This window comes from Lissotriton vulgaris, chromosome 4_1 (genome assembly GCF_964263255.1).
Source record: "Lissotriton vulgaris chromosome 4_1, aLisVul1.2, whole genome shotgun sequence".
NCBI classification, from domain to species: domain Eukaryota; kingdom Metazoa; phylum Chordata; class Amphibia; order Caudata; family Salamandridae; genus Lissotriton; species Lissotriton vulgaris.
Genome location: NC_141691.1, coordinates 98069806 through 98083186, shown reverse-complemented (window position 1 = coordinate 98083186; position 13381 = coordinate 98069806). Strand labels below are relative to the sequence as shown.

At 50.3% G+C, this 13381-nt stretch overlaps 3 pseudogenes; all 3 read left to right on the top strand.

Annotated features, from left to right (window-relative positions):
• The first annotated feature begins 6185 nt into the window (after positions 1–6185).
• LOC147718425 (uncharacterized) lies at positions 6186–7068 on the top strand (annotated as a pseudogene).
• Positions 7069–7166: 98 nt separating this feature from the next.
• On the top strand, positions 7167–8110 carry LOC147718424 (uncharacterized; annotated as a pseudogene).
• Positions 8111–8206: 96 nt separating this feature from the next.
• On the top strand, positions 8207–12106 carry LOC147718423 (uncharacterized; annotated as a pseudogene).
• Positions 12107–13381: the final 1275 nt, after the last annotated feature.

Here is a 13381-nt window from a genome sequence, read left to right as displayed (position 1 = left end):
GCTGCATGTGACTCCTAATGGCCGCAATAGAGTGCTTTCCCGTCCTTAGATGGCAGATGTTCCTGCTTAATTTGTAGTGACAGACACCGGAGTGTATCTATGGTCTGCTCAGTGTGCTGTGGAGTCAAGAATATACTTCCGAGACCGTTTATCACTGCATTAGATTAAATCGACCAATGAGCTGTATGTTTTGAAACAGTATTTCCCGGTGGAAAGGTCCCATTATTCAGTTAACTCTTTGACATCAGTTCCTCTGGACCTACTCGGGACCTGTGAACCATTCCTCCGAGGAACTCAGTGTTTTCATATCTACAAACACCAATGTGAGAAGACAGCACACAGACCTGAGTCCGCTGTGTGTGTCTTTAGATAAGAACCCTTCACCCCAGTGAGGCCAAATCTAAGCATGTAGTTTCCTGACCATTGTCATTAAGAAATATGAATCAATAAATCTCTTTATAGGTAGACAAAATAGTGTCAGAACCCATCAGCAGCCACAATTCTTTACTCAATGGGTACATAAAGAAGGCAAACCATCCCAAAGTATAAAAGGACTCTATTTTTACATAGCATTACGTGTATTTGAGAAGCGCAGGCTCACCCAAGGGTATCTTGGCGCTGAAAAGCTGATTATTATTTTTACCCAACTCAATGGTACTCATATTGTAACCAGAACTTTTGGCAACAATTCATATTACTTGAATTAGTAAAAGTAGTTAGCTTCATATCAAGAACACTTTTTTCTGAATGTCGATGTGCGATGGATTAATGGTGGCAGCAGTCAGGGACGTTCTGGGAACCAAAAGCGGCCCTGGCAAAGTGCTCGCCGGTACCCCTGGAGGTGTGGAGTGTGCTGCCGAGCTGTTTGTGACGGCCGGTTTCGGACGATTTTGTTACAGTGGCCGATATTGCAGCTATGCTACAAATGCAACCCTGTAACAAAATCGACCCCCAGGGGTCCAAAACCGGACCCCAACCCTGGCAACCCACCAGGGAAATGCCCGGTGCCCGCTACGGCCAGTCCTGCTCTAGCAGCCTGGATGTAACGAAACTTGAGGGGCCCCTCTGAAGGGTACATGGAGGGCCCCACTCCCGACTCAACCAGGAGCTCTCATGCCAGGGTACTGTGCTGAGGGGGCCCCCTGAACCTCGGAGTCCCATCGCCCCTTGGGGGCTGCAGGGGCCTATGTTACGCCATTGGGTGTCCTGTGATATTATCAGTGGCTGAAGTTGTGAATCTGTCGATTTCATGAGTAACATTTAATAATTAAAGATATCTGTATCAGTAGTGGTGGAAGCAAAATACATTTTATATCATTATCCCTGGCCAAATACAACTCAGTGGACCTGATTACGAGTTTAGGTGTTATTTAACAGGGTACATTATTCCTTGGGTGTGATAAATAACACCTATTACGAGTTGCTGGGGAATAGTACCGTGGTCTACGACAGAACAGTCTGCCCCTCTGGTCCCCACGAGCTCGGTCACAAGCTGTTGTTCCACTGTCCCCGGCACCACTTCACAGGAATCAGGGCGCGGAGCTCTCGTCTCCCAGTGCGCCAATGTCCACCACTCAGCGAGCCTCTTTCCTTGCTCCAAATAGGCAGTGCGCCGATCTATGGTGTCGCCCGCCCCCGGGCTCGTCCTTCCAGGGAAGCAGGTGTTGCAAGGGGGCCCTCCCAACGCCCCGCAACGACTCACCCCGAAAATGCAGTGAACTGGAGTCCACAACTCCGCTTCAATAGTGACAAGACGTTGTCTCCAGCTCCTTAGTGCTCCGCGCCAGCCAGTCACCAGACCACGTCACCACTCCCGGCCGCTTCAGGCCGCCGCACTCCGTCTCCACAAGGGTCAAAACCCCTCTGGAATCGCCACAACAACTGGCCCGGGGATGCCAGGACAGATAGCAGGCCGCGTCTTTCCCTCAATGCGCGCGCCCCGTGATGAGGTATCCGACCTCCGTGTGGGAGCTCAGCGCGCCTTCGCACCGTTAGGCACTGACGGTCCCTTGAGTCACTTTCCGGGCGAGCCCCACTTCGCTAGGCTCTGAGGTCTCCGCGCTCCCCAGGACCCGGCGCTGACTCGCCGCGACAGCACCCGGCCCTCGTTGGCACCCAAGGCTGGTGCTCCTTTCCCAGTGTTTACAGTGTATAGGCCGCAGAGGGCCTCGCGTCTGCCGCCTGGATGTAACGAAACTTGAGGGGCCCCTCTGAAGGGTACATGGAGGGCCCCACTCCCGACTCAACCAGGAGCTCTCATGCCAGGGTACTGTGCTGAGGGGGCCCCCTGAACCTCGGAGTCCCATCGCCCCTTGGGGGCTGCAGGGGCCTATGTTACGCCATTGGGTGTCCTGTGATATTATCAGTGGCTGAAGTTGTGAATCTGTCGATTTCATGAGTAACATTTAATAATTAAAGATATCTGTATCAGTAGTGGTGGAAGCAAAATACATTTTATATCATTATCCCTGGCCAAATACAACTCAGTGGACCTGATTACGAGTTTAGGTGTTATTTAACAGGGTACATTATTCCTTGGGTGTGATAAATAACACCTATTACGAGTTGCTGGGGAATAGTACCGTGGTCTACGACAGAACAGTCTGCCCCTCTGGTCCCCACGAGCTCGGTCACAAGCTGTTGTTCCACTGTCCCCGGCACCACTTCACAGGAATCAGGGCGCGGAGCTCTCGTCTCCCAGTGCGCCAATGTCCACCACTCAGCGAGCCTCTTTCCTTGCTCCAAATAGGCAGTGCGCCGATCTATGGTGTCGCCCGCCCCCGGGCTCGTCCTTCCAGGGAAGCAGGTGTTGCAAGGGGGCCCTCCCAACGCCCCGCAACGACTCACCCCGAAAATGCAGTGAACTGGAGTCCACAACTCCGCTTCAATAGTGACAAGACGTTGTCTCCAGCTCCTTAGTGCTCCGCGCCAGCCAGTCACCAGACCACGTCACCACTCCCGTCCGCTTCAGGCCGCCGCACTCCGTCTCCACAAGGGTCAAAACCCCTCTGGAATCGCCACAACAACTGGCCCGGGGATGCCAGGACAGATAGCAGGCCGCGTCTTTCCCTCAATGCGCGCGCCCCGTGATGAGGTATCCGACCTCCGCGTGGGAGCTCAGCGCGCCTTCGCACCGTTAGGCACTGACGGTCCCCTGAGTCACTTTCCGGGCGAGCCCCACTTCGCTAGGCTCTGAGGTCTCCGCGCTCCCCAGGACCCGGCGCTGACTCGCCGCGACAGCACCCGGCCCTCGTTGGCACCCAAGGCTGGTGCTCCTTTCCCAGTGTTTACAGTGTATAGGCCGCAGAGGGCCTCGCGTCTGCCGGTCAATGTTACGGTGCTTCCCGCTGTCAGAGAGGGATCGGAACAACTCTCTCCGGCTCCGGAGCACCTCCAACAGCGGAATCTGCGGTTTGTAGAAAGCATGCGGCAGGATAAGTGCAGGATTTTTAGGGCCTACGGCTCACCCTCAGCAGCGCCGCAATACTATGCGGCCATCTTGGTTGCCGCCAGCTGCGGTCCATCTCTTAAGGGTTAGGACGCTGGTACACTCTTGGTCCCATGGTCATCTCTTAAGAGAGAAGGGGCCTTTGTACACTCTTACCCCGTGGCTCATCTCTTAAGGGATAGAATGAAGATACACTTTTAAGGGTTAGGACATGGGTAAACTCTTGATCTTGCGGTCCATCTCCTAATGATTAGGACATGAGTACACTCTTGGCCCTGCGGTCCATCTCTTCAGGGTTAGGACGTGGGTACACTCTTGCCCCTGCGGTCCATCTATTAAGGGTTAGGACGTTGGTACACTCTTGGTCCCGTGGGTCATCTATTAAGGCAAAGGGGGCATTTGTACACTCTTACCCTGTGGTTCCTCTCTTAAGGGTTAGGACGTTGGTACACTCTTTGCCCTGCGGTTCATCTCTTAACAGATAGGACGTGGGTACACTCTTAGCCGTGTGGTTCAGGTCTTAAGGCATAGGCCTGTGGTACACACTTAGCCCTGTGGTTCATCTCTTAAGGTGTGGGACATTGGTCCACATTCGGCCCTGAGGTTCATCTCTTAAGTGGCAAGGTGTTAATACACTCTTAGCCCTATGGTTCATCTCTTAAGGTGTGGGACATTAGTACACTCTCATCATCATGGTTTATTTCTTAAGACTTGAGATGTGGGTACACTCTTGACCCTGTGGTTCATCTCTTAAGGAGTCGGACGCTGGTTGGCTCTTGACCCTGTGGGGCATCTCTTAAGAGTTAGGTTGTAGGTACACTCTTTGCCATGCAGTTCATCTCTTAACAAATCGGACGTGAGTACACTGTTAGACCTACGGTTCAGGTCTTAAGGGATAGGACTGTGGTACACACAGCCGTGTAGTTCATCTCTTAAGGTGTGGGGCATTGGTACACATTTAGCCCAAGGTTCATCTCTTAAGAGATAGGATGTATATACACTCTTGGCCCTGTAGTTCATCTTCTAAGGGATAGGACTGTGGTACACGCAGCCCTGTAGCTCATCTCTTAAGGTGTGGGACATTGGTACACATTTGCCCCCGAGATTTAACTCTTAAGTGGTTAGGTGTTGGTACACTCTTGCCCTGTGTTTCATCTCAAGGGATAGATTGTAGATATACTCTTTCTCCTGCAGGTCTTCTCTTAAGGCTATCAGGGGACTGGTAGATGAATCACACTTCATACACCCATTGTGTCCCCTCAGTGTTAGTACCAACACCCCTCAGCCAGGTTGTCATGTATTAAAGAGGGCAGGCAAGGCTTTGTACAGGGCTGCTATACTTTCCATGGACCAAAACTTCTCATTAGGGCTGTGATACATTCATTGCTATTAACAGAACTATTCATCATGCCTGGTCTACATTAAATTGGATGGTGTCAGGTATTCTTTGCAAGGCCATAGGACTGATCTACACAACTCTAGTAGTTTTCAGCACACCTGCCCTACAGTACTCATACTTTACTGCAGTAGCAAGGCCTTCCAGCATTCTTACTACACAGGTGATATAAGTGTAAATACTTCTTAGGAGGGCTTTATGCTATACATGGATGATGCCAACGCCTCTCACTTCACTATTTGTACTGGAAAGTTTGTGCATCTCAGCCATGAGTGGCTGTTTCTCCTTTTCATTAAAACATTGTTGGCTAAAAATACCGGTAAAGGCATCATTGACATGGAGCCAGGTGATAGCTGCTGGTGGATAAGGCTGAAATGCCAGAACCTCTGCCACTCTGGCCTGTGCAGCATATGCACTGTGTGATCTGAGCACACAACTTTTTAAAAGTGAAGCTGCTTTTCCACAGAGCTGATAGATCTGAAACACGTTCATTTCTGCACTGAAATGCAGATTTAAGGAAGAAGTCTGTGAAGAGAAGAGAAACTGCAGCCAGGACCGAAGAATACCACATTGGCTTACCGACAGCCCTTGTCGCTATCAGCCACACTGGATTTCATTCTCACAAGAGTGCAACTTAGGTGGTGTTTATAAAGTGTAGCATTGACCAGGGCTGTACCCCTTTGTATTCTAAGAAGGTGTAAACAGCTTCTGATCATTTCTCGGGGCCTCAGTCTCGCTTGTGCTCATGTCCTCCATCTCTCGGTGTGATTTCCCTGTCTCTCTGGCCCAGCCTCATGGTGCTTGCGTCAATGTCCGTATGCCTTGTCAGTAACCCTGTGTTTGACCGCTTGAGTTCACTCTGACTCATGCTCTTTTGTCCCATGACCCAGTATCCCATTACCAAAGTAAGTGCCCTATGATCAGTGTCTCAATGTCGGTGTCTACATTTACCTGTGTCATAAGGTCACTGCATCATTGCCGCTCTTTCCTACTGTCAGTGACCTCATGCAAGTGTCTCATGTTATTTTCATCATCTGGCAGGGTCCCTGTCAGTGTGTATTGATGCTCATGTCAGTTTGTGTCGCCCTGCCAGGATTCTACTTTCAGTGTCCCAGTGCTCATGGACCCTTGTTAATCTTTCAGTCAGTTTCCAAGTATCAGGGTCTTGTTTCAGTGTTCTACTGACACTGTCCCAGTGTCAGCATCCCGCTGCTATTGTGTTAGTGGCCCTGTGTCAGTGTTGGTGCATCAGAGTCAGTAGCCCTGTGTCTCAATGCCATTGACAGCAGGTCATTATCCATGTCCCGGCATAATCATCTCCATATACTACTAGATTCCACCATGAGTGTAGAGATTCTACACAAGTGCAGAGATTCTGCCACAAGTGTTAAGATTCCACCACGAGTGCAGAGATTCTGCCACAAGTGCAGAGATTCATCCATGAGTGCAGATATTCCACCACAAGGGCAGAGATTCCACCACGAGTTTGGAGATTCCACCACGAGTGCAGAGATTCTGCTACAAGTGCAGAGATTCCACCATGAATGCAGAGATTCTGCCACAAGTGCAGAGATTCCACCATGAGTGTGGAGATTCCACCACGAATGCAGAGATTCTACCATGAGTGCAGAGATTCCACCACAAGTGAGTAGATTCTGCCACGAGTGTAGAGATTCTGCCATAAGTGCAGAGATTCTGCAATGAGTGCAGCAATTCCACTATGAGTGTGGCGATTCCACCACAGGTGTGGAGATTCCACCATGCATTGGAGATTCCCCCACAAGTGCAGAGATTCCACCATGAGTGCAGAGATTCCACCAGAAGTGTGTAGATTCCACCATGAGATCAGAGATTCTACCACAAGTGAGGAGATTGCACCACTAGTGTGGAGATTCCACCAAAAGTGTGGAGATTCCACCACAAAAGTGGCGATTCCATCACAAGTGCAGAGATTCTGCCACAAGTGCAGAGATTCCCCCCATGAGTGCAGAGATTCCACCATGAGTGCAGAGATTCCACCACGAGTGTGGAGATTCCACCACAAGTGCAGAGATTCTGCTACAAGTGCAGAGATTCCACCATGAGTGCAGAGATTGTGCCACAAGTGCAGAGATTCCACCATGAGTGTGGAGATTCCACAACGAATGCTGAGATTCCACCATGAGTGCAGAGATTCCACCTCCAGTGCGGAGATTCCGCCACAAGTGTAGAGATTCTGCCATAAGTGTAGAGAGATTCTGCAATGAGTGCAGCGATTCCACTACGAGTGTGGCGATTCCGCTACAGGTGTGGAGATTCTGCCACAGATGTGGGGATTCTACCATGAGTGCAGAGATTCTACCACAAGTGAGGAGATTCCACCATGAGAGCAGAGATTCCACCACAAGTGTGGAGATTCCAACACAAGTGTAGAGATTCCACCAAGTATGCGGCGATTCCACCACAAGTGTGGCGATTCCACCATGAGTGCAGAGATTTTGCCACAAGTGCAGAGATTCCGCCATGAGTTCAGAAATTCTGCCACAAGTGCAGAGATTCCACCACGAGTGTGGAGATTCCACCGCGAATGCAGAGATTCTGCCACGAGTGCAGAGATTCTGCCATGAGTGTAGAGATTCCGCCACAAGTGCAGAGTTTCCACCACGAGTGCAGAGATTCCGCCACGAGTGCAGAGATTCCACCACAAGTGTGGAGATTCCACCATGAGTGCAGAGATTCTGCTACAAGTGCAGAGATTCCACCATGAGTGCAGAGATTCTGCCACAAGTGCAGAGATTCCACCATGTGTGCAGAGATTCCGCCACAAGTGCGTAGATTCTGCCACGAGTGTAGAGATTCTGCCATAAGTGAAGATATTCTGCAATGAGTGCAGCGATTCCACTATGAGTTTGGCGATTCCACCACGAATGTGGAGATTCCACCATGAGATCAGAGATTCTACCACAAGTGAGGAGATTGCACCACGAGTGTGGAAATTTCACCATGAGTGCAGAGATTCCACCATGAGTGTGAAGATTCGCACACGAGTGCAGAGATTCCACCACAAGTGTGGAGATTCCGCCATGAGTGCAGGGATTCCACCATGAGTGTGGAGATTCCACCATGAGAGTGGCGATTCCACCACGAGTGCAGAGATTCTGGCACAAGTGCAGAGATTCACCCATGAGTGCAGAGATTCCACCACAAGGGCAGAGATTCCACCACGAGTTTGGAGATTCCACCACAAGTGCAGAGATTCTGCTACAAGTGCAGAGATTGCACCATGAGTGCAGAGATTCTGCCACAAGTGCAGAGATTCTGCCACGAGTGTAGAGATTCTGCCATAAGTGCAGATATTCTGCAATGAGTGCAGCGATTCCACTATGAGTGTGGCGATTCCACCACAGGTGTGGAGATTCCACCATGCATTGGAATGGAATGGAATGGAAATGGATTTATTAAGCGCGGTTGCTGCCCAAGGGCGTCCAAGCGCTGAGGTAAGAATTGGATAGACGTACTGAGTGACAGATTAGAGCTCGGAGGCTTTGGCGAATAATAAAGTTTTCAACTTTTTGCGGAAAGCGAGCAGGTCCGGGTTGGAACGGAGTGAGAGGGGGAGGGTGTTCCAAAGTCTAGCTGCGTTCAGTGAGAACAGCCTGCCCCCGGATCTAGCTCTCTTCACTCTAGGCACCACTGCCAGGAAAGCCTCGGTGGAGCGGAGGTTCCTGTTTGGGTGATAGGGGATGACAAGGTTGCTGTTAATAGCGGGTCCTGTTTTCCAAAAGGCCCGGTGCGCGATGCACAATGCCTTGAATGTCACCCTGTGCTTGACTGGTAGCCAGTGAAGACTTTTTAATGCAGGTCTGGCTGACTGGGCTCGTGGAATCTGTAGCAGGGTGCGTGCTGCGCAGTTTTGCACCACCTGGAGTTTCCGGAGAGTCATCTCGGGAGCCCCTACATATAGGGCGTTATTTGAGTCCAGGCGGGACTGAATGAGGCCTTGTACTGCCACTTTCTTGGCTTCTAGAGGTAGAAGTGGAAGGACTTTCCTTAAAGATTTGAGGATGCCAAAGCAAGTGGCGGACAGCTTAGTAGCCTGGGTGGCAAAGGAGAGTTTCCTGTCCAACCACACTTCCAGGCTCTTGACGCTTTCCTTGGGGGTGGGGGAAGTGCCTAGGGCTTGGGGCCACAGGGAAGTAAAATGTATTGGCGAGGCTGGGCCTAGGAGCAGGAGCTCTGTTTTGTCTCCATTTAGTTTGAGGGAGGAGCTGGTCATCCACTCCTTGACATCTTCTAGGCAGCTCAGCAGGCCTCCATGTAGTTGACTGATGTTATCTTGAGCCAATGATACCACTAACTGAGTATCGTCGGCGTACGACACAATTTTAATGCCGTACGGTTCGAGGATCCCAGCCAATGGTCTCATGTAGACATTGATTAGCATAGGGCTCAAAGAAGAGCCCTGTGGTACTCCGCAACTGAGAGGCTTGCTGGTTGATGTTATGTCGCCATCGAAGATCTGAAAGGATCTATCGGACAGGAAGGAGTCGAACCACCTTAGAGCGTCGCCTGAGACTCCGATGTCCTGGAGACGGTTCAGCAGGGTGGTATAGCTGACCGTATCGAAGGCGGCGCTTAGATCAAGGAGGATCACTGCCACTGATCCTCCCTGATCCAGGACCCTTCGGGATTCCTCGGGGACTGCTAGTAAGGCAGTTTCGGTGCCATGTTTAGGCCTGAAACCTGTCTGGGAGACCTCCAGTAGGGAGTGATTTTCAATAAACTGGACCAGCTGGGCATTTATGTATTTTTCCAACACCTTGCCAGCCCAAGGGAGGAGTGAAATGGGACGATAGTTGGAGTGATCATCGGGGTCCAGGGTAGGCTTTTTCAGCAACGCCCGTACCATGGCTTGTTTCCATGCTGTAGGAACAGCGCATGAGGCTATGGATGTATTTAAAAGTTCCAAGATAACAGGCAGGGTGGCTTCATGTGCTTGTATCAGAACTTCTGGTGGGGCTGGGTCACGCGGGGAACCCGATTTAACTTGGCGTGCCATTTTGCCAAGAGTGTTGATGTCTAGGGGAGAGAAGTGCTCGAGGGTTGACTGTTCTGAGGAGGGGAGAATTTTGGGAGAGGGTCGATCCGCTATCTCCGGAGCTGTGGCTCCCGTTTGGAAGGTGGAATATATTTTCAGGACTTTGTTGTGGAAAAAGTCTGCAAGCTCGTTGCATTGGTCTTGAGTTTTGCTCGGAGGGGGGGCGGTAGTGACACTTGAGCAGTTTTTTATTATCTGAAAAATTTCCCTGGGCTTAGATTTAGCCTCTAGGATTTTGTCAGAGTAGAAGGTCGCTTTCGCCGTCCTAATCCCGTCTCTATAAGCTTTTATCGCCTCTTTGTAGGCTCCCTTTTTTTCCGGGAGAAAGTCTAAGCGCCAGGCTCTCTCTCGTTGCCTGCAGCAGCGTTTTAGTTCTCTTAAGGAGTCGGAAAACCAGGACGCGGATTTATACATTCTCTTAGATGAGGATCTCCGGAGGGGAAGGATCGTGTCCAGTGAGTTAGTGATCCAGCTGACATAATTTTCGTTTGCTACAGTGGGGTTTGAGCAGGGAGGCGGGCGGGTAGAGTCCAGGTTGTGTATCCAGGAATCCAGCTGGAGTTTTGACCAGTTTCTCCTGATTGTTGTCCGGGGGGGTAACTGGGGAACCTTGTGAATGGCCCAAGAAAACGGTCTGACCATGGGAGGGGAATAGGAGAGTCAACATTCAGGTCGCTGCAGCTGCTGAAAATTGGATCGAGCAAATTGCCCTTCTCGTGGTTTGTAGCTGTGACCAGCTGGAACAGCTGAAGAGCTCCGAGGTCGTCTGTTAGCTCCTTAGCAATATTATCAGCGGGAGAGTTAAAGTGAAGATTCAAGTCTCCTAGGACCGTGTAATTAGCCGCGGATAAGGTTATTTTCGCTATGATCTCCGGGAGTGCCCTATGGAACAGTTTTGTTGGGGCATTGGAGATTCCCCCACAAGTGCAGAGATTCCACCATGAGCGCAGAGATTCCACCACAAGTGTGGAGATTCCACCCTGAGATCAGAGATTCTACCACAAGTGAGGAGATTGCACCACTAGTGTGGAGATTCCACCACAAGTGTGGAGATTCCACCACGAAAGTGGCGATTCCACCATGAGTGCAGAGATTCTGCCACAAGTGCAGAGATTCCCCCCATGAGTGCAGAGATTCCACCATGAGTGCAGAGATTCCACCACGAGTGTGGAGATTCCACCACAAGTGCAGAGATTCTGCTACAAGTGCAGAGATTCCACCATGAGTGCAGAGATTCTGCAACAAGTGCAGAGATTCCACCATGAGTGTGGAGATTCCACCACGAATGCTGAGATTCCACCATGAGTGCAGGGATTCCACCTCGAGTGCGGAGATTCCGCCACAAGTGTAGAGATTCCACCACAAGTGCAGAGATTCTGCTACAAGTGCAGAGATTCCACCATGAGTGCAGAGATTCTGCCACAAGTGCAGAGATTCCACCATGAGTGTGGAGATTCTGCCACGAGTGTAGAGATTCTGCCATAAGTGCAGAGATTCCACCATGAGTGCAGAGATTCCACCACGAGTGTGGAGACTCCACCACGAGTGTGGAGATTCCACCACGAGATGCAGAGATTCCACCATGAGTGCAGAGATTCCAAGAGTGCGGAGATTCTGCCACGCGTGTGGAGATTCTGCCACAAGTGTGGAGATTCCACTACGCATGCAGAGATTCTGCCACGAGTGTAGAGATTCCGCCATAAGTGCAGATATTCCACCATCAGTGCAGAGATTCCACCAAGAGTGTGGAGATTCCGCCACAAGTGTGGAGATTTCACCACGGGAGGGCGGAGATTCCACCACAAGTGTGGTTATTCTGCCATGATTGCAGAGATTCCACCATGAGTGTGGAGATTCCCACACAAGTGTCGAGATTCAACCACAAGTGTGGAGACTCCACCATGAGTGCGGAGATTCTGCCATAAGTACAGAGATTCTGCCATGAATGCAGAGATTCCACCACAAGTGTGGAGATTCCACCACGACTGTGGTGATTCCGCCACAAGTGTGGAGATTCCACAACGAGTGTGGAGATTCTGCCACAAGTATGGATATTCCACCACACGTGCAGAGATTTCGCCACAAGTGTGGAGATTCCACCATGAGTGCAGACATTCCACCATGAGTGTGGAGATTCCACCATGAGTGTGGAGATTCTGCCATAAGTGCAGAGATTCCGGCATGAGTGCAGAGATTCCACCACAAGTGTGGAGATTCTATGGCAGGACCGGAGGCTTCTGATTATGCTTTCTCATTTCTTTACTGCACAAACAGCAGCCAATGAAAATGAAACTACAAATGTAAAAAAAAAACATTTCCCATGAGGCTTTGAACCACGCCTCTCTTACAACAACCAATCACAATGGTAATAAGCATATATAACATGGAGACACTAATCAGGCCTCCTCTTTCTTTGCTGCTCCGCAGCCCAGATAAGTGCTCTATACTTTATATGTTTCTGATCTATGACTTGTGGCCTATGCCTTTTATATTGCTTGGTGCATTGTGCTGTGACACTTTATTGTGCTATTCATTGCTTTGTGTATACAATTATGCTTGCTTGATTGATCGCTTCTGCGCTCACTGTTTGCACTGGTTGTTCCTAACTTGTCCGAACTGTTCTTAGCTTGGGGCCGGAGCTCCGCTCCGTTCCCCGTGTCGTAATTTGACAATGACTGGGTTAGCGTTAAGCTTTGCTACACATTATTCCCTTATCTTGACCATAGTTGTTAAACGCCATTTTGTATGTTACGGTGGCCATTTTAGAGAATGCGTCGCATCGTGGTCAGCATGCCCTTTAGTCCTTTCTCCGTACCATTGACCACTTGAGTTTGCCCAGCAACAGGCTATTTTTAGTAACGGTCAAGCCCGCACATGCGCAGTTCCGACTGACCAGTCATCGCTTAGGAATGTTCCGCCTAACTGACCAGTGGTGTTGTAACCCCTCCCATATGTTGGCTGTGTTCCAAAAATGACCATATATGTACCTAAAACTCTGTAACCATGTACCGCCTATCTTTTAATGTCTGTAAAAACTGTATAAAAGAAGGACTTACACCGATGTTCGGTGTGATACTTCTTGCATTGCCGAAGGGTGCTGTAGGAATGTACCACCACCCCATGGGGTCTTAATAAACTTGTCTTTTGCATTTTCAGTTTCCGTGCCAACAGTTCTTATGGTGTAGAGGGTATTCTGCGGAGTATGTAGGCCTGGAGAACCCAATACCACAAATTGGCGACCACGAAGGGACTCATTGGCGACTCGGATGCCCGAAGGAGAGGTTGTGACGAAGGATTGGAAACTCGCCATGGACGCGTACGCTGCCACTGAGTGACCCGAGTCTTGGCACCCACGGTGTTTTCTTCCCTTCCTTCTGATCTGACCTTCCAGGTTTCGCCGGTCCCCGACTGAGATCCTGCTTGTCTGCGTTGCTGTACAGTGCCTATTTGGCTGATTTGA